The sequence below is a fragment of the Humulus lupulus genome, chromosome 5 (assembly GCF_963169125.1).
Source record: "Humulus lupulus chromosome 5, drHumLupu1.1, whole genome shotgun sequence".
NCBI lineage: Eukaryota > Viridiplantae > Streptophyta > Magnoliopsida > Rosales > Cannabaceae > Humulus > Humulus lupulus.
The window spans coordinates 54,385,567-54,408,096 of record NC_084797.1 but is presented as its reverse complement, the minus strand read 5'-3'; positions in this window follow the sequence as shown (position 1 = coordinate 54,408,096).

The following is a 22,530-nucleotide window of genomic DNA, read 5'->3' as shown; positions in this document are numbered from 1 at the left end:
AGTCAGGCTCAGAGGTTTGTCAATGTAGAAGAGGCAAGGTTGGCATTCAAGCTAACTCCACCGCCCATAATAACTACAATGACAAACATTAACTCAGCCACCACCTCAACTATGCCCTCCACAGCCCGACCCTCAGAAGATAACCCTTCTAAAAGAAAGAAGAATGAAGGGAGTAAATCAGAGGCATATAGGGTTAAGATAAATAAAGGAGACAATTACTTCTCCATTTATATAGTGTATACCGAGCATATAGATACTCAGGAAAATATACTTATCGCGAATGAAAATTAGGTCCCTTTCAGGCGACCTGAAGAGATGCAAAACCAGAAATCCAAAAGGGATTCAAACAAGTACTGTATATTTCAAAGGGATATAGGTCATACCACTGATGAATGCAGACAATTAAAGGACGAGACCGAAGGTTTGATCTCGACAGGCTACCTTGGGTAGTATGTTCGAAACATAAATCCAGCTCAGGCTTCGCTTGGACAAAAGGTAGCTCTAGCCCAACCTGCTCAGCAGTCTGTGGCCCCACACGCGAGAGAGGATAATCGACCTCCCCCCCCCCCCCCCCCCCCCATCGATGGAGAAAATGTAATAACCATCGCAAGAGGATTTCACATCGCTGGGTCGGGTAGGAATGCCCAAAAGAGGTATGTCCAAGAGCTCAAAACAAGGGATGGATCTCCCTATGAGCCTGAACCCAACTTTGAAAAAACAAAGGGTTGAGTCCCAACCCATTACCTTAACCAAAGTGGACGCCTCATACGTCTAGTTTCCTCATAATGACCTTTTGGTCATAACCTTTCAACTAGCCAATAAGAGGGTGCGCCGAGTCCTGATCGATAACGGGATCTTGGTCAACATCCTCTATAAGGCAACCCTGGAGAAAATGGGATTGTTTATTCGAGACCTAAAGGCCTGTGCGACAACACTATATTGATTTTCAGGAGAGGGAATGGCCATTATGGGGTCTATAGAGCTCCCAGTAACCTTGGGAGACTATCCAATCTCGATAACCAAGATAATGGAGTTCATCATGGTAGACACCCCTTCCGCCTACAATGTACTACTCGAGAGACCAGCCCTGATCAGGCTGGGGAAGTTACATCTGTCAGACATTTTCCCGTAAAATTCCCAACACCCAGCGACATTAGGACATTGGAAGGAGACCAATTGGCCTCCCAAGAATGCTACAGCATCTCGATGAGGGGTAAAGGGCCAAACTAGTGCACAAGCATTCGTTGTTATTGAGGAAATAAGTGAAGTCATATACTAGGTTGAAGAGGAGATCGACCCAATGATAGATGAGATCAGGGCCGATCTCGGGCCAATTGAAGTGCTCTGAGACATCCATATCGATGAGAAGGACAACATTAGGGTGGTGAAGATTGGGAAGAACCTCCCAAAGGACGCGAGATAGAAATTAATCTGCTTCCTGAGGTAACATCAGGATGTATTTTCATGGTCACATTTGGATATGATTGGGATCAGCCCTAATATTATAAGCCATGCATTGCACATTGACAAAAACATCCCTCCAAAGCAACAAAAAAGGAGGTTCCTTGATGAAGAAAGGAAGAAGGCCTTGAAAGAAGAGGTAGAAAGACTAAAAGCAAATCGATTTATCTGAGATGCTTTCTACCCAAATTGGATAGCCAACCCAGTTCTGGTCGTGAAGCCCAATGGCAAGTGGCGAACTTGCACTAACTATTCGGACCTCAACAAGGCATTCCCGAAAGACTGTTTTCCCCTGCCTCAAAACGGTCAACTCGTAGATGCTACCTCGGGTCACGACATCATGTCGTTCATGGACGCATATTCTGGATTAGCCAGACAGCCATGTATGCACCTGATTAGGAGCACACGAGCTTCATGACTGATAAAAGGCTATATTGTTACAATGTGATGCCCTTTGGGCTAAAAAATGGTCGAGCCACATATCAAAGACTAGTAAATAGAATGTTTTCCAAGCTCATAGGAAACAGCGTGGAACTATACATGGATGATATGCAAGTCAAGGCAAACACAATTGCAACCATGTTGATGATCTCACCGAATGTTTTGCTATACTTGAAAAGTACAACATGAGACTCAACCCACAAAAATGCTCATTTGGATCATCCTCGGGAAAGTATCTCAGATTCATAGTAAATTCTCAGGGCATGGAGGCAAACCCAAATAAGATAATGCTTTAATTGACATTCCTTCACATTGAAAGCATAGAGATGTCCATAGTTTAACTGGAAAAATGGGGCTTTAAGTAGATTCATATAAAAATCTACAAACAGATGCCTTCCATTCTTTAATCTTTTGAGAAAGGGAAAAAAGTTTGAATGGTCAGACGAGTGCGAGCTCACTTTTCAAGCGCTTAAAAAACATCTTGTTGAGACACCTATTTTATCCAAACCAGTCGTAGGGGAAATCCTATACTTATACCTCACCACAACCGAGCATGAAATTACTGCAGCACTTGTTCAGGAGGAAAAGAAAGTACAAAATCCTTTTTATTATGTCTGCAAACAGTTGTTGGGGAAAGAGTCGAGGTATCCATTGATGGAAAAGCTAGCCTTGTGTTTGATACATGCATCCTGCAAACTCCGACCCTACTTCCAAGCACACTCTGTACACATATTGATTGATCAACCATTAAGACAGGTATTGTTGAAACTTGAAGCATCCAGAAGACTGTTGAAATGGCCGATCAACTTGGGCAAGTTGAGATCACATAACACTTGAGAACGACGATAAAAGGATAGACCTTGGTAAATTTCATAGTCGAATGTAGTGAAATCACCAACGAGGAAGTCATAACCCCAGCCCGCGAGCTGTGGAGACTTAATGTCGACGGTTCTTCTAACGAGAACAGGTCAGGGGCAACCATTGTCCTAATTACCTCATTAGAAAACAGGTTTGACTCAGCCTTGAGGTCTTGCTTCAAGGCCTCAAATAACGAGGCAGAATGCGAGGCACTATTAGCAAGGCTTCGAATAGCTTCCGAGCTAAAAGCAAAAGCCATTCACTCCTATAGTGACTCCCAATTAGTTGTTAACCAAGTCCGAGAGAATACTAGGCTTGAGGAACTAAAATGGCAGCATACTTGGAAAAAGTCAAAATGACAGTCAGACAATTCAAATTCTACGCGATCAAGCAAGTTCCACGAGTGCAGAATTCGAATGTAGATGATCTAGTTCAACTCACAACAACCAAGGAAGTTGATACACTTGTTACCAGTCAAATTTCTACCAATACCGAGCATTGTCGAGCCTGATGAAGTCGATGCCTATATGATAGACTCACAACCTACCTTGATGACATCCATAATCGACTGCCTCGAAACCGGAAGCCTCCAAGGAGATCGAAATGAGGCCAGAAAGCTGATGTACAAGATACCAAGATACACTATCCTTAAGGGGAGATTGTACAGAGGAAGATATTCTATGCCATTATTAAGGTGTTTAACTCCACCTGAGGCTAGAAAAATTCTAAAAGAAATCCATGAAGGATTTTGCGGAGATCACGCCTGGGGGCATAGTCTATCAAAGAAAGTGATTAAGCAATGATACTTCTGGCCTACAGTAAACGCTGTGAAAAATGTTAGCGATTCATCTCAATCCCGCGAGCTCCACCAATCGAGCTCCCCATGATGAGCTCTCTGTGGCCATTTGCAGTATGGGGAATCGACCTCATAGGATCACTACTAAGAGAAATAAGGGGAGTCAAATATGTCGCAAGTGTTGTTGATTACTTCACAAAATGGATTGAGGTCGAACCTCAAGCCACAATCACCTTGAAGAAAGTCTTGGACTTTGTGGTAAAAAATATAATTTGCAGATATGGGGTACCAAGGAAAATAGTTCCAGACAATGGAACCTAGTTCGATAGCAATCTGTTTACACACTTTTGCAAAAAGAGTGTGCTAATCAAGAGTTTTTCCTCAGTACCTCATCCACAAGAAAATGGCCAGGTCGAAGCCATAAACAAGACTCTAAAGAGCTCTGTCAAGAAAAAGCTTGAAGAAAAATTACCATAAGTATTATGGGCTTATAAAACAACATCTCGAACCTCAATTAGACATACACCCTTCTATCTAGCCTACAACTGCGAAGAAATGTTGCCCATTGAGGTCAAAATTCTGGCGATCAGACACGAGGCATAAAACCAGATCTCAAGCCAATCTTAACTCAAGGAAACCCTAGACCTAATTTAAGAAAAATGAGAAGAAGCCCAGCGTAAAAATGTTGCATACCAGCAAAGGGCCACAAGATACTTTAATAAGAGAGTTTGAGACATACACTTTGGATTGGGAGATTCGGTGCTAAGGCGGGTATTTTTGGCAACAAGAGACCCTTCAGCAGGCATGCTCGGGCATAATTGGGAGGGACCTTACCAAATTGAATCCATCATTCGATTTGGTGTGTATAAACTAGTGAGATTGAATGGAGAATTGGTTCCACGAGCTTGTAATAGTGAACATCTACGATCTTATTAGCAGTAATATAAGATCAATGTTTATTTATTTGTAACCAAGCTTGTATTTACTTTTTGCTTTTTATTATTAGCACATTTTTCCTTATTCCGATTGTATTTTTATTGTTATAATTTTGCAAGCTCATGAAATTTAATAACCTAAGATTTTACAATCATAGGAGATTAAGGGGGCATAAGTGGTATTCAATCATACCATAGGCTCGAAAATAAAGCATCAATAAAAATAATATTACAGTGGATGGATTATTAACCAAACACAAATTGAACAAATCTAGAACAAACCAGCAAACACTTATCGACATAATTAAAACTTGGAATCTAAATAAACCAACGAAATCCATAAGTTGAGACAAGGATAGAATTTTTTACAAAATGTTTCGACCCTCGCATCCTCAAGACCATACATGAGGAAGAGGAAAAGTTACTATACATAAGCAAGAAATAACTAGACTAGCGAGACTATTCGCCAATAAGCATTTTTAAACGCGAAACTACATGGTAAAATTAGTGTTCGAACTTGATTATAATGAGGTCAAAATTGTGCAATCAAATGAACTATGTATTAAAATATAAAAGTTCAAATTTAAGCATGTGAGTATTTACATAAATAAACAAATATAAAAGCAAGTCCTCAATAATATGCTCAAAATATTTCGAATTTAGAGTATGATGCGTAAGGATAAGACAAAAGTTATACGTAGATAATGTGGATAAAGATTTCAATAAAGAGATTTAAGCATAAAACTACTAGTAAAATATACTAAACCTTCAAATAAGATAATAAAATAGCTCAAGCTTGAGCTACGATATAAATTTTCTCGACCCAAAGGGCCTTAGTTAAAAGTATATTAAAAAAAAGATTAGGGGCGCAACCCTTGTAAAGTAGATAAATTATTTCTGGCTGGCAGGAGCAGACTCAGCCTCTTCTCCTTTCTCCTCCTTGCCATCCACCTCCAAGGTGGTGCCCGCGATCACCTCTTCTTCAGCCAACTAAGTCTTCCATTTGGTCAGAAACTCCACTTCCTTGTACATTAGGAATGAGGTGTCGATCTCAGAATTAAGCAACCACATTTTATACATAGCTTGGTCAGTGACCCATTCTTTCTTGGCAATGAACTCCTCGAGCATACGTTTCTTCTTATCCTCAAGGATTTCTTAGGCGACGCTCTTCTCCTCTTTAAGGCGCTCGATCTCAGCCTTGGCAGAGTCGAAGTCGGCCGTCTTGGTGTCAAGCTCTGCCTTCAGGTAACTGGCTTCAGCCTCAAAGGAGGCGAGCATATCCTGGGTGGCTTTGAGGGCGTCCTCGACCTTGGCCTGGGCCTCCCTGTGTAATGACCTAACTATTTCTAAGACATTGGACTATTAAAACTACCAAACATAGCTACTATTTTTTTTAGAAAACATACATAAGAAATAATCAATACTTTATTAAAACTCCAAAATAAATATTGTGTCAATAACATAAAATTATAAATTTAAAATGTAATATGGCATGGGTACCCATTGTTTATAAAACATAAGACATAACTTTAAATACTAATTGCGAAATTACATCAAAACATAATTTTAAGGACATAAAATAAATAACGTCGTCCTCGATCAACACGCAGTCCATTGAATCCATTCATCCTTAACACAAAAGCCAAGCTGCCAAGAATCCTTCTGCCTTCCATATTAATTTTCCTGCATCATACTAAAAATAAAGGAGTGAGTCTAATGCCCAGCAAGGAAAAAATACTAACACATATAAGCATAAAACTATATCATAAACATATACTAGAAAACATATGACTATAAAAACATATATCATATAGGACTACAATATTAATGGCCATTAACTCATTAACATGGCATGTGATAAACCATCTAGGTCCTCTATCTACTAATCGAGGTAGGTAGATCACATGGTAGTATATGATAACCCGTCTAGGTCCTCTACTAGTCGAGGTAGGGTAAATCATAACTCTAACCCATGAAATGATAAATAATCTTGGGGTTTGCTATCTAAGCAACTATAAGCCCCAAGCGACATAAAAACATATTATACATATACATACCATAGCATAAACATATCGTAACGTAAACAGATCATAACATAAACATATCATAACATATAAGCACATAAAATCTATCCTATTTTCCTTACCAAAAGCCGGGATATTTGGGAACAAGAATGGGATTAGAAACTCATATAAACCAACAGTAAACTGGTGAGAATCTCTAAAGAATAAAGATGAAATGAGAACTAAACCATCAAGAAGAACCTTAAGTTTCAAGAACTTAAATACCTAATCAAGAATCATAAATAAGAGTTAGTATATGAATAAAGAAAGCTAAAGAACCATATAGAACTGAACTTAGGAATAGAAATACCTTGAATGACCTTATGGATTGGTCTAAACCTCAATACCGAAATCACACTATTTCTCACTTCCCAAGTGTTTATAAAAGCTTAGAATGATAAAGCTTTAACTCAAAACCCAAGTGTATCTCTCTATAGTAACACTAGCATCTTGGAGGCTCTGATCAAATGCTTGAAGAATGAAGAAAATGGCTGAGCACTAGGTCCTATTTATAGAGTTCAAGGAGTGAAACTAACACCGTTTAATTTGAATAAATAAATGATTATAAAATGAAAAAGATTTGAATTTTCGTTCAACTGACACCTAGAACTTGGTCAAAATCGTTCAAAGGCAGGTCTAAGTGGTTAAGGGAAATTTTAAAATTCAAAAATCAAACTTTCAAAAATACATACATGGAGCGGATATATCGCCCCCATAGGCGATATATCGCCTCCCCCTGTATTCCCAAGCCTCGTTCAATCGTTCGTGCAAAGTTGACGTGTTTTCCGTATCTTCCGTAGGCGATATATCGGCCCCTAAACTGCGATATATCGGCATACGTTGATATATCAAACACGTATTTGCGCTTTTTCAGCATAATTTGAATTGGATAAATAGCTTTGACTGAGTCATAATATGATCATAACAGCTGCTGGAAGGTTCTAGAGCTTCTAGATCTTTCTTTTATTAAAACTATCCATTAAAATTACTTAATTCCTTAATAATCATAATTATGACAAGTGTCACACTCTTATTAGCTCTATCAAAACCATAGCTTATAATAAATATATATCTATGAACGGAAATATTAATCAAACCTTATGTTATAATTAATATTGTTAAACTATAGGTTAAACTTATAAAATCCATAACTGTTGCTATGAGTGTCCAATTAAGTCCCGACTTGAACCAAAATCCACGGTAACTAACATACTACTAACTAATACTAACTACTACTACTACTATCTAGCTAGCTAAGTAAATATTATGGGACACTACACCCTGACCTCTTTTAGTGTATTTTTGGCCTTGGACTGAGCTCCCTTGGCCTCTTTTAGATTGTCCTCAGCCTGGATTCGAGCTTGATGGGCATCGTTGACGAATTTCTCGTTGGTCGCAAACTTCGAGGATAGGCGGGAGTTCTGGCACATAAATTCGAGGAGGGCCTAAAGGGAAAAACAATAACAATTAGAGAATATAAAAATAACTGTGAAATTAAAAGTGTTGAAGAAATAGAGCAAACTCACAGAAACTCCGAGCTCCAGATATTGGTCGAAGAGAGTCGTGGTGTTGTCTCCCCTCAGAAATGTCCAAACATTGTTGTTAAGGTTGCTACAGGACTGGCCAGTCCGCGAAAGCAGGTTGGAGCACAGGTTGGCTCGTAAGGCTCCAGCCTCGTTCCCCAAAGGGTACTCCGACATATGACAAGGCCAAGAAGGTTCCCTCTATAAAAGTTGGGGACATCCTCGATAGGTCCCTATAATCATTATCCTCGTATTAGACTATTATCCCATCCCAAACTTCAATTAAACTATACATTTTTTGGTATCTCCCCAACCAACTATTAAACATATGAACCTTAAGATCTAACCCCGACAAGAACATAAAATTGTTTTGGGGATCTTTAAACAATACTACAACATTGGGCTCCTGTCTAAGAAGGGTGGGAGACTACATGGATAGGTCTAGCAAAACTTTCTCTCCATCAGAGGAGCTCATCAAGGCCTCATCTTGTGCTTTAGTTCCTGAGCATGAAGGTTCGACTAAGCGGGGAATGGGGCTGTGTGAGTGTGAGCTCGAGTATTTCCTCCTAGAGGGAAGCTTGATCATTGGTATAGGGATGTCTTTCCATCTTGAAAACGTGTGAATCCCAATGTCATCTATCGACTCGCCTTTGCCAAGGAGATTGCATCGTCGGAGCCTGTCCTCGTGAATCTCTTCCCAGTGGTCTTTCATGTCTTTTAAAGATTCTGGGAAATGGTAGTTGGTTGAACAATTAATTTATATGAGCATTACGAGCTCATACTGAAATAAAGAAATGAGATCAAAGAAAACTACGACAAAATACTTACGAATCTATTGACACAAGTAAAATCTGGACGAACTGAGACTATCTGTCCAAAAGAATATGGTCTTAAAGTTGGGAGAATGGTTGGGGATGTCCTCGAATAACCTTCTCTCCTTTGGGTAGCTCGAAAGATAATAAAATTCATCCTCGCCGTGAGCTCAAAAAGGATTACTTTTGAGGCAAACGAGAAATAGGATCTCGCATGTCGAGGGTCCATCCCACTTCATCTCGTGGTATATTGACCTTAGAGTTGTCAGGACCCTATATGAGTTCGACTAGAGCTAGAATGGGGCAATATCGACGTAGTCAGTAAAATTATGAAAGTAGTCCCTTAGATGTAGTAACACCCCAACTCGCATGTGTTCGCGACTCTAGGTCATGAGATCGATTTTCTTCTCTGCGTTGTTTTCACTTGGAGCCAAGCAGCTCATTTCGTCGAAGCTGGCAAGCTAACACACAAGCTTTCCAAATAGTTTTAATTCATGGCAGGAGAAGATTTCCAAATCTTCCTGGTGGACGTGACGTAACTCTGATAATGTCCAGCCTCGAAGAAAGAGTTCTTCGAGGGCGGGGTGGAAGGGACTTTGCAGATGGTGTGTGTGGTTATTTGGTTTGATGTACTCTCCATGAAGTCAAAGAAGAGTTCACCTGATGAAAAATCTATTGTGACCCTACACTTGGGATCTAGCGGAACTTGTCAGACCTCAGGGTCTGGCTCAGGATGCATGGAAAATCATAACCTCCTTCTTTTTTCTTCTTCGACCTCATCAATCTGACGTCAAAAATGGGCATGAATGTCTTCATGTTTGAGGCACTCCTTATGCTCCCGAATCAACCGCTGGTTTCAAGAAAATGGAGACTCAATTTGCTAAGACGGTGGATGGTAAGGAATCATAAACTCAAGCCCCCACCAATTCTCTAAAGAATGCGACATCTAACAAGAAAGAAAAAGGTGGGGACCCATTATTTAAAAAAATAGGAAGGTAAAAATTTAATAACTTGAGTATGTCAGCTCGAGATGACATATTTGAATTAATCGAGGAAGGCTCGAAATAGCAAGATTGCTCAAATTATAACCAAGGTATTAAGAGCTTGGGGGCATCGAGAGTGAGTCCACGCGCGAGTGGGACGATTACTTCTAATTTGGAGTATATAGAACTTCTAAGAAATGGGCAGTTACCCAAAGAGGAGATTTCATTGGGATATGTGTGTTAAAACCCTATTCCTTACACTACACAAAACCTATATCCTATTACCCTATGGTTTAAAAGAAGCCATTTTTACCAGTTTTTTTTACCAATTTTGGCCTAAGCAGGTTTCTACCCATCAAACTTATGCACCCTACGAATTAAAAAACACCTATATACAGTAAAGATTGCAAGAACATAGAAAGAACCATAAAAAAGATGTAAGATCAAAGAACTTACACTTAGGGAGTTGATGAGAAAATGGGAGAGCCCACTGGTAGTATCGGTGCAAAGAGATCCTCAGAAACTTGTTTTCAAAAGGATATTGAGTGTGGAATTGGGAGATTCTTGAAATTTCCCTTAGTTTTTTCTCATAAAGCATGCAAGAGCTTCGGTAATGGTTCAAGTTTTCTTTCTGAAAAAGTAGAATGTAAAGTGAGAGGGAGGAGATAAATGGGAGTTTAAATAGGCGAAAGTAGGTGAAAAGGTGAAATTGGAAACTCGATCTAAGCCCTTGAAGCAGATTGAATCATGGTCCACTGGACCGTGTTTAATTCCGAAGGTTGGAAGCAAGAAGGGGAAATGGTTAGGACGTGTGCAAAGAAAAGAGTACTCGAGTACTCTCAATATACAATCGCCTAAGGAGACCTGTCCCCACTTGAGTGTGGTAGGTAGGTACATATCACGAAAGTGATGTTCAAAAGTTTCCTTCTCATAGGATTCAAACCAACACTTTTGAGGGGGCAAAATGTTACACCCAAATTTTGAGATTAAGTAAATGACCACAAAATGTAGGTTCGTAAAAGCACACGCTCGAAATAAACAAATTTCCACATTACACTTGTGATGGTGATCATGGAATGTCATGGCCACATGGTTCTTGATCTACCATTAGCGTTCGAGCATGAGTTGCAGGCTCAAAGGAATTAACTTTCTCCAAAGGATGAGCTTGACAGACTTAGCGAGAGAGGAGGAAGCAACAAATGGAATGATTAGCTCAAGGCTATGACTGATCTCAAAAGTGCATTGAAGCAATGTACGAGCTCGATGACGCATTTACCACATGAAAAAGCTTTTAGGAAATCCCTATTTCTATGGGATTAGTTGAGACCGTGTGTCAAATCCCTGTTTTATGGGATCATTATTTAAATAATTCATGTAAGTTGTATTATTATGATGATTCTAATATTTATTTGAATTTAAATACGTGATTGTAACTTTCCTAAATTTGGGGGAAGATATTCTTGTAAGAATGCCTATAAATAGTCTGTATTCGGTCATTTGTGGACACACACAATTTTGTACTGGGAAAGACTCTGCAAATTGCTTTCACCTCAAGATTTCACATAGATTTCATAATAACAGTGACTCGTGGACGTGGGTAGATTACAAACTGTTGAACCATGCTAAAAATCTTTGTTTTTTCTCTTCTTCCTAAATTTATTGTATATTGCTCTACATAAATCAGTTGATGAAAAACGATGTCAAAAAATGTTATATTTAAAGTAAACCCTAAACCCCTTTATAGCACCTTCAAAAATATATTTAAAATTTAACAATTAAGGAAAAAAAATCAAACGTCGGCCATGGTATTGTTGTTGGCGGTCGCAGGACCCATTTTTTCCCATAATCGTAAACGTGTGCAGCCATTGATTCTTGGAGGTCGCAGCAGCAGGGCTCTACATGGGAGGTCGTGAACAACCTTTATGTTGGTCGTGTCCATTGGTCTTTTTCAGCGTGTGTGGATTTTCTTCACAATCTTCAACTTGTATCCTCGAATCTTAGGTTTAGGGACTTCAAACCACTTTAAACTCGTCCTAAACATCACTTTCTTGAGTCATATCATCTCCCATCAACATCTTGCCACAAAATACACAAAATTTATCAATAAACTTTCATAAAATATCTTATGGCCTAAAAATCAAAGACTCATAAAACGAAGCTAGAAACTCTTAGGAACACTAAAAATTAACACTATCTAAGAGACAAAGAACTTCAAATCTATAACCCAAAAGTTCCTTATCAGTTGCATAGGATTGTTAGTTAGTGTGGTGGATACCACTAAGGTTGTACTAGTTAAACTGGATGAGAATAGATTGGTCTATGAATTCCTAGATGTGTTTCCAGAAGATCTACAAGGATTGCCACCGCATCAGGATATTGAATTTGTTATTGAACTGGCACCAGGGATAGAACCTGTATCTAAGGCACCTTACAGAATGGCACCAGTAGAATTAAAAGAATTGAAGACATCCTGAATTAGCCATTAAGGCTGAGTGCCTTGATTACTTTGCCTAGGGAGCATAATTGGATTTATATGCGAATTTAATCGAATAAATGTGTGACTACGTGGCATACATGATTTATATGGTAATATGAATATGTATGCATGTTTATGTGTATTAAATATGCATGTGGGCCCGTTCTTGTCAATACAGGCATATTTGTAATTTTGACCCATTGAGGGTATAAATGTGATTACATGTGTTAAATGATTGAGGCCACATTATCATGTGGGAATATTTGAGATGCGTAGTCCGAGGTGATCCTAGGGAGTGGACTAGCGAGATAGTCACAACTAGGTCAAATGCTTGGTTCGGGGTAAGCCTAGGTGTATTTTGGAAACTTAGCATATACTTTGGATTTACCGGGTAACAGGTGATTATTTGGGCACATCAAGATTAATTGGGAATCTGTAAGACAATTTGAGGATTAGCGGGAAATGTGACTAATGACGTTTTTGCCCTCGGGGCATTAAAGAATGAGGTTATGATTAAGGGGTATTTTAGTCTTTTATCAAAAGGATACACTTCACCCTTGGACTTCTTTTGCTGCCTAAAAGCCTTAGGAAGCTTAGAAGAAAAAAGAAAATAGAAGGATCCACACTCTCATCCTTTCCTTCTCTCTCTCACGGTTCTCTCCCTCTCTTGAGGCTTGTTGGGATTCGAGGCTTTTTGGAGGAACTTGGCCTAAGAAATTGAAGGTTGGAGCTGGGATTGATTGAGGTTCAGTTTAGGGGTTATGAATCTCAAGGAGGTAAGCTTCAATTCGGCTGTAAATTCTAAGTTTAAATTTAACTTTTGATGTTCTTGAGCTTCAAAGCCCGAGATAGGATTTAAGGGTGTTGTGGGAATTTTTGGACATATTGTGGTGTTAAATGGTTGTTCTGAATGTATTGCTTGGTGTTTGTAGCTTGATTTTAGAGTTAGCCATTGTTTAGGGTGAATTTGGATGGGTCTAGCTCGGAAAAATACAGGGGTAATGTTGGGAATTCTGGGTTTTAGGGCTCTAGTCGCGACACTGTTCTTCATGCATTGCGACTCGTATGCATGGAAAAGCTTGGCGGTTCCCTAAAATCACAAGGTGTCACTGCGCAAGTTGGGGCACACCATGTCCCGTGTCCCCCAGAAGAAAGCCTTGGGGCTCTCTTACTTGTAGCATGCCGCAACCCTAGGGGGTTGGGTTACGACTTAAATTAAAGTAAATAGCCAAAACAACTTTTTATGCTCGAGAACTCAAACCAAAAGTCATGGGAAGGATTCTAAAACCACGTTTAGTAGAATTTGAGGTCTTTGAGATTAGAAATAAACCTTAAAACTTTTGAATGGTCTATGTGATTGATGATTACCATTATTGCTTGTGGCTAGGTTATACCGCTAAGCCTCAGGGATAGGGATCATGCTCGGGACTGCCATACGCTAGCTACTTGGGACTCGAGGTAAGAACTCTACACACAGGTTGTGGATGGGGCTTAGACCCCTGTTAATGAATATATTATGTTTGTGAATATATTTGTATCTGAGAATAGATGGATAGGGATGCTTGTATATGCTACCTTCGATTGCATGTTGTGCAACGTGTATTTGTGATTGTATCTGTTATAAAGGCTGACCTAAGGGCACCGGGGCTGATAGTAAATGTGCGAAACACAGCCTGGTCTAAGTGTGCCAGGATCGACTATAATACTAGAGGACTCGACCTAAGGGCGATGGGCCTGAACATTATTCAATAAACACAAGTGTTGGTTTCATTTAACTAATTGTATTGGTTGATGAGATTGTATTATGTTTTTGATTGACCTGAATATTACTATTAAGCTTATTGCTCATATCCTTTTGTTGATTGAATTTATTGATATAAGTTTACTGTTTATATATTGTTGCTTATTTGTGCCTGTTGATTTCAGTTTTCTTGCTGAGCCCTGGCTCACGAGTGCTATCTGGCGCAGGTAAGGGAAAGGGATACCCAGACCAGCCATGAGTTGGAGAGCTTCAAGGGCGGTGTGTACATATGCAGCCTACTCGACCGCCACTGCCAGGATAACATGGGAGGAAATAGGGTTGAACCCTATTTTGCCGCTTAGGACAACTAATTTATATTCCATTTGTCTTTTATCATTCTGTAACAAATTTTTGGGATCCCGTGTACAACTTAATATTTTAAATGAAAAATAATCATATTTTTAACAAAATTTTTAATACATAACCTTGACTTCGTCTTTAATTACACATTTAAGTCCAAATGACTCGTTTAGCAAGTTAAGCACTATTTTAAACACACAGTGTAACGGTCTTGGCTAACCAGGGCATCACAAGTTTGTATCATAGTTGTCTAGGGTTAAGGGTTCCTGAAGAATGGTTGGACGTGTACACTCACTGCTAAAGGTAATCTCGACTCACGGTTTGGTATCTAATGACATGATTATGTGAGTAATTGTTTAGATTGAACCTATGAGCCTTATATGCATGATAGGATAGAGAGCATGATGTATATAAACGTTTTTGGTGGAATTAAGACTTGATATTTTATGCATGAACATTATAGATTTGGGTTTGGATATGCATATTGTGTGTGTGGCTACCATGTTGTTTGGCATACTCGTGGAATAGTTCTGGATAAGAATATCAGGACTGATAGGTTAAGTCGTTGACTGTGGACAGATTCAGAAATTATGTATTTAAGACAGTCAACTGGACCTGGCATTGTTAGTATAGGAGTTACAGATGATAAGTTGGGACATAACCCTTTATCTGCCCCTAGAATTGGTAGCAGATGTCTACAGCCATGCAAGCGAGACTGGAAAATAAGGAGGAAGAGATTAGGTGGTTGAGACAGTGGGTTCCATCAGGGAACGCTGCTCCGTATGTTTTGACATCAATGGCACTAGTTACGATTCAACCTGAGGGTGGAAACAAATGAGAATTTTTGTATGAAAGATTCTAGAAGCATTATCCTCTAGTTTTCAAGGGAGGCTTGGATCCGTTCAAAGCTGAAAAATGGATGGGCATGATTAGCTCCATCCTTGACTAGATGGGAGCGGTAGGCAATGATAGAGTGGCTTCTGCCTATCATGATGGGTTGGGAGGAATTCAAATAGTTGTTCAATGAATGATACTACTATTACGCAATTCAAATTGTGAAGACCATAAGTTTATGAACTTGGTTCAAGGTAGTAAGATAGTGACGAAGTATGTCAGTATAGTTGATGGGTTGGCCAAATTTTCCTTTGATTTTGTACCAAGTTATGTGGCCTAGAACGAGTGAGTCATTCTAGGATTGAACTCTAGGATGGCCCAGAGTGTTAGGATCGCTCCCGGACGTGAGATTCCTACCTACGCTCGGGCAGTAGGGAGGGCCCTTGCTATAGAGGATGCGGGAGATGAGACATGGAGTGAAAGTGCCATAGGGCAGGAAGCTCAAGCAATAGTATCCCATCTACGGGATCAGGTAGGGGCGGAGGCCCAATAATCAGAAAAGAAAGACCCTGGTAGTTCTGCTATTCCTGGTCCTGACCAGAGGGTTCATAGTGTTCAGGGCGGCCGCCGGGGCGACAAGGAGGCCTGGAGAAGTTATCAAGTATGTGTCAGGTGTAGGAGACACCATCTGGGAGAATTCTGAAGTGAAGGCATGTTCCATTATGTGGAATAACAAGGGAACGTCAGGAAGGTTTGCCCGAAATCGAAGACGAAAGAACCAAGGAGTACAGATTGCTCGACCCCAGTTCGAGTGTCCATCTCGATAGAGTCAGATCCCAAGGCTAGTACCTTTGAGGAAACTGGTTGGATTTCTAGTTCTTGTTCCTTTTTATAAAATGAGCTGATTATGTTTGGTGCTATGTACCTCTCAGAAGAGACATAGATATGTGTCACATGTTATGTGGTTGTCATGCCATGGGTCTTCGGATTTTAGTGTCCACCTAGGGAAATTGGTAATTTCCAGGATATGGGTTAGAGTATTTCTGGTAGAAAGTTGGCAACAATAATTGATTGAGCTGGTTCTATGAGGATTTTGATGTGATCTTGAGTGTGGATTTGTCTGTCAAATAAGGGACAACCAAGGATTGTAAGACATGATGGTGACTTCTGAGTTTATAGGAAAGGACCCGGTTGCGGTGATGAGATGCCTAGCTATTGAGGAGGGTATCATTAGGGTTATATCAATTAGACCAGATGAAGACTGGATCGACCGGTAAGGTTTCAGATGGGTTCATAAGGATTCATTGGGGTTGTGGTCGTGTCAAGGAATTGAACACACTATGAAATTAAGGTAGGGATAGAATCAATATTAGGGACATAATGAAGAACGACATTAGCTCAGTAGAAAGAATTCAAGGTTTAGTTGAAGAAGTATTTGACTTGAGGGTTGATTAGACGGAGTATCTCACCATGGGACACATCAACACCGTTTGCCAAGAATGAAGGATTCATTACCCGGTTGCAAGGTTAGGACATGCTCTAAAGAATTGACCCTCGGTTTGGTTATTACTAGCTGAGGATCAAGAAAAGAGACATTTCAAGAATTACTTCTTACACCAAGTTGGATATGATGGATTATCAATGAAGGTGCTTAAAAGGACCAATGCTTCAACGGCCCAGGTAAGTTCAACAAGCAGAGATTATAGAAATTGTATGGACAAGTCATATTCAGATTGATTAAGGATGTTTCAGTTTACTCTCAATTAGAAGCAAAACGCGAATAACAACTTCATTGATAGTACCAAGGCTAAGGAAGCAGGGTTATAGGAAAGGTTCCAGAAGGGATAAGTTTTGATTTCTCCAAAGGATATTAAAGGTCATGTTATGGGAAGTGATGGGATCATGAATGAGGTAATTAAGATAGAAACCGTAAGGAAATCACTCAAGGAATGCCTTAGGAGTGAGAAGCACAGTAAGACTAGTGAGATACATCTGCTACTACTTGAAGCATCTTCGAAGAAAGCCATATCTTTATTGAAGTAACATAAGTACCTAAAGTTTTTCTGAATGGATAGCTGCGTATTGGATTTTTAAAAGTTAGAATGTATATTGGTTACCATGCCATGGTATTAGAATATGTATGCGATGGACTGATACAGGAGGACGGCATGATAGACATTGTCCTTGCTTAAAATATGAAACTATAGTGCGGTGCGTCGAAGACTAAGGTGTGCCCGTGTTTAGATTAAAAATCTGGTTGTCCGTGCTTCACGGTAGATGAAAGGATAAGAACATAAATGTTCTACATGGGGCGTTAAGCTGACGATAATGCCAGATAGCCATGGTTAGGGTGCGGTGACGATGCCTATGGAATAGAAGTGCATACACTAGCATGGAAGTTAAAGCGTTTTGTCACCCATAGGGGGTTGACCATGAGAAAAAGGCGCTAGTGGGAAATAATGAAGGACCCACATTTGAATCTTTATTATTTAGAGAAAATTAACGTGGAGGCTGACACCTTGAGTGAAAAAAGTCTGTGCCAGTTGTATGACTTTCCATGGACTAAAGTAAAGTCAGATAAGGTAACGAGCGGGATTGGAATAGAATCTGTGATTGATCGTTGACAGATATACGTCTATGAATAACAAAATACATAAAGAAGATTTTGTAGGAATGGTTAAAAATCCTATCATTTTAGATGGATAGGTTAAGATATGAGGATCGTATGAGTGATCTGATGGATGCTAGTGTTGAGGTGCAGATTATGGATGAGTCATGTACTACCTCATTATAATTTTTGTATCCAGGAAGGTTGAATGGGTGTTAAGACCAAAATTTATATACTATGAGGTGCACTGCCTACTTCTTCTGGTAAGTAAGGGATGATGGTCAAAAGCTAGAATGACTATTATGACTCTAGGGTATCCTGGACTTAATATGGAGGGATATAGTTATAGACCGTAAATGTGGGATTACCTTAGAATGCAGGTAGGATGATTGGGTACGAGAAGTTGTGACTCAATGGATTAGGCCCACACACTCTGGTTAGTGTGAGCGGGAGATCATAGAAATGTGTATGTAAGAGGGAGATCGTATGTCTTCGTGGAGCACTGAAGTCGATAGTGTCAGATTGAGACCCTTTATTTTCCAAGTTTTGAAGAGGGTCGTAGAGGGCGATGAGTATAAGATTTGGGATTTATAATTATTGGTTACCTTCAAACAAACTGACATTCTAAAGGAATGACTCAGACATTATGACTTGTACCTCGAATGTGTAAGTTTTTGAGACATTGAGGTAAGTACAGTCCCTTGATTAGATTTTCATGGTGATGAATGTCGGTCAACATATAGAGTGGCTCTAAATAAGATATAGTGAGATAGGGAATGAGAAATACTCGTTTCGGGAAATGAGATTAGGGATAAGAGGCATGTTGGTTCAGAATTGGTCCGGAGGACAAATGAAGTGATTAAGGATTGTTAGGGCAAGAGAGTCTGCTTTGTTGAAAGGACGTAAGAGTTCGCAAATTTAAACATGGGAGCGTGGAGTTCCAGGATTGGAGACTTTGTGCTTCTCCAAGTATGGTGGACTAAAAAGGATAAGATAATTTGGGAAAGAAAGAGGAGTTTTGACTCTAAAATTGATAGACTTGTAAGATCCTACTAAGGACTAGGCCAGGGGCCTACAGATTAGCCTTACCCTAGTATGGATGGAGGCTCATAAGGTGTTACTGGTGCCAATGTCAAGGAAAGAAGTGTTAAATATTACCAATGATGGGGTGAGGAGACCCTAAGATTTCAATGGAATTTACTGTGCAAGGAAAAGCCAATGGAATTTTTTATAAATGAGATAAAGTATTACAGAATAAGACTATCACTCTTGTGAGGGTGTTACAAAGAGATAGCAAAGTAAAGGACTAGACTTTGAGGCTATAGTCAAATTTGCAGGATTGCTATCCCGAGACGTTTGAATAAAATTTAAGGACAAAATTTCAATAAGGAGGGGATTGTTGTAACGTCTCGAATTAGCAATTAAGGTTTAGTGCCTCGATTACTTTGCCTGGAAGGAATAATTGGATTTATATTCAAAAGTAATCGAATAAATGTGTGACTACGTGGCATATGTGATTTATATGGTAATATGAATACATGTGCATGTTTATGTGTATTAAATATGCATGTGGGCTCGTTCTTGTCAATACGGGCATATTTGTAATTTTGACCCATTGAAGGTATAAATGTGATTATATGTGTTAAATGATTGAGGCCACATTATTATGTGGATATATTTGACATGTGTGGTCTGAGGCGATCTTAGGGAGCGGACTAGCGAGATAGTCACAACGGGGTCAAATGCTCGGCTCGGGGTAAGCCTAGTGGTATTTTGGAAATTTAGCATATACATGGGATTTACTGGGTAACGGGTGATTATTTAGGCACATCACGATTAATTGGGAATTTGTAAGACGATTTGAGGACTAGCAAGAAATGTGGCTAATGACGTTTTTGCCCTCAAGGGCATTAAAGAATGAGGTTATGATTAAGGGGTATTTTAGTCTTTCATCAAAAGGATACACTTCACCCTTGGACTACTTTAGCTACCTAAAGGCCTTAGCAAGCCTAGAAGAAACCATAAAATAGAAGGATCAACACTCTCAGCCTTTCCTTCTCTCTCTCACGGTTCTCTCCCTCTCTTGAGGCTTGCTGGGTTTTGAGGTTTTTTGGAGGAACTTGGCCTAGGAAATTGAAGGTTAGAGCTGGGATTGATGGAGGTTAAGTTCAGGGGTTATGACTCTTAAGGAGGTAAGCTTCAATTCAGATGTAAATTCTATGTTTTAAATTTCACTATTGATCTCTGGATGGTGGTTGACGATGCACGATTGAAACATTCAGGAAAATGCTAAGTCTTGGTTGGTTTATGAGACTTAGGTGATAGGCCCGATGACCCTTTAGATCTTGGTTGCTTGGCCTGATGACCCTCTAGATGTTAGGCCTGCTAATCTCCTAGGTACTAGGCCTGATGACCTTCTGGGTGCTAGGCCTGCTAATCTTCTGGGTGCTAGGCCTAATGACCTTTTGGGTGCTAGGCCTAATGATTTCAGCTTGAACGAGCGTGAACTTCATCCAGCAAAGTGTATTTGGGAGTTTAGACCGACCACCCTAAGAAGAATAGGGTTGGCCGACCACCCCTAGGGGTTGGGGTCAGGCCGACTGTTATATTATTTCATATAATATAATATTAGATTAAATAATGTGACAAAATGTGATTTGTCACATCTTGTAACATATTATTGAGAGTCACAAAATTGGACACATGTGTGTGCCCAAATGTGACATATTTTGGAGTTACAAAATCAGTTACAAATTTGTAACTCCCAAATATTACCCAATAATGTGTATATTATATGTTACACATTTGAGATTGGATTTCACAAAGTCATGATGATATATGACTGTTGGAGACATGTTTTTAACTCCCAATAGGTGTTTGGAGGTTACAAAAACATGTGGGAAAGGATTTGGGACGTTTTGGAAAAATCACATTTTTGACTAAAAAAAGGTTGTGGCCGCGGCCACTGTCCTTCCCTGGCCGCGGCCTGGGGGACAGAGGCCAGTGGCCGCAACCACTGATGATTCTGGGCGCGGCCAGTGAGGCTGACAGCCTATGTGGTTTTTCAGTTTTTTCCAAATTGAACGGTTTCAACATCCCAAATAACTCCCAAATCTCCATTTTAATTCCATAAACATCCAATTAAACATTGATAACGGCCATGGGGGTTGGTGGAATTTGAAATTCAAAGGGGTATCTCAAACTCTATAAATAGGAGCTTGATGCTCACTTGTAAGACACACCATTTTTTCATCCACAAAGCACTTGGCTGGAAAATACACCTTGAGGCTTGATTATTCCATAAAGCATTTCCAAAAATCTGTGAGAGATCACTTAGTGCTTGAGTTAGGGGGAAATAAGCTTTTGGACAAAGTTTTAAACCTTGTTCAATTTGGTGATCCCCAACCCTCTTCACTTAGGTTGTGTAAGTGAGAGTTTACTATTGTTTTGTTCTTGCTTTTTCTCTATTTCTTTTCTTCTTATTTTCATTTTCTATTTACTTGTAACTTTTGTTTAGAGTTGTAATCTTCTTTTCTTTTGTTTCCAACACCTTTCCTTCACTTGTAATCTTTTTTTTAGAAGTTGTATCTTTCACCATTCTCTTCTTCTCTTTCTTCCTCTTCTTTTCTTTGTTTGTGTGTATCTTTGGTTATAGAGTTGTAACACTCCTTTTAATTAATCATTATTTATTTGTAATATATTGTATAGAGTTGTAATATTATCTTACCTTTTCCATTGAGGAAAATCTATTTTTTCCTAACACTGACCACCCCTAGGGGTTAGGGCAGGCTGACCACCCCTAGGGGGTCTAGGCCTATTCGACTTCCTTATAGGTCATGGATCTATCTTTATTGCTCATCGGTCTTTTTTCAATACTATGTCATTTTTACCTGAGTTGTGATGCCACGTGCGGCTTTCTCATTCACCACGTCATCTCTTGATTTTTAAGGGATAACATGTAACAATTCATTAACACATAAAATCATATGCTTGAACTAAAGTGTGGCATTACTGTTTAAATAATCAATTATAAATCATAGTAAAAATATTGGTAAGTTATAAATCTTAATAAAAAATTATTAGACATAATTTGGCTGCTAAGTGTGACATCATTTTTTATTAATAAATTATAAATCTTAGTCATAATATTCATATTCATAATGTATAAATCTTACTCAAAATATTAAACATATTATGCTACATCTTAAGTGTGACATCCATTTTTAATTAATAAGTGGATTATCTTAGTCATAATATGACTAAGTTATAAATCTTAGTCACTAGTAAGTATGAAATTAATAGAATATTACTCATTTTGAGTCTCTAGGGCACTAGTAAGTGTGAGATTAGTACACCATGACTCGTTCCGAGTCTTTAGGGCAATAGTAAGTGTGAGATTAGTACATAATTACTCATTTCAACTCTCTAGTGCACCAATAAGTGTGAGATTAGTAAACCATTACTCGTTTCGAGTGACTAGGTCACTAGTTAGTGTAAGATTAGTACACCATTACTCTTTCTGACTCTTTTAATCACTAGTTAGTGTGAAATTTTTGATTCGCTACTCATTTTGAGTCACTATGTATCCGGTTACTATGAGATTAGTAAAATATTACTCGTTTCAACTCTCTAGGGCACT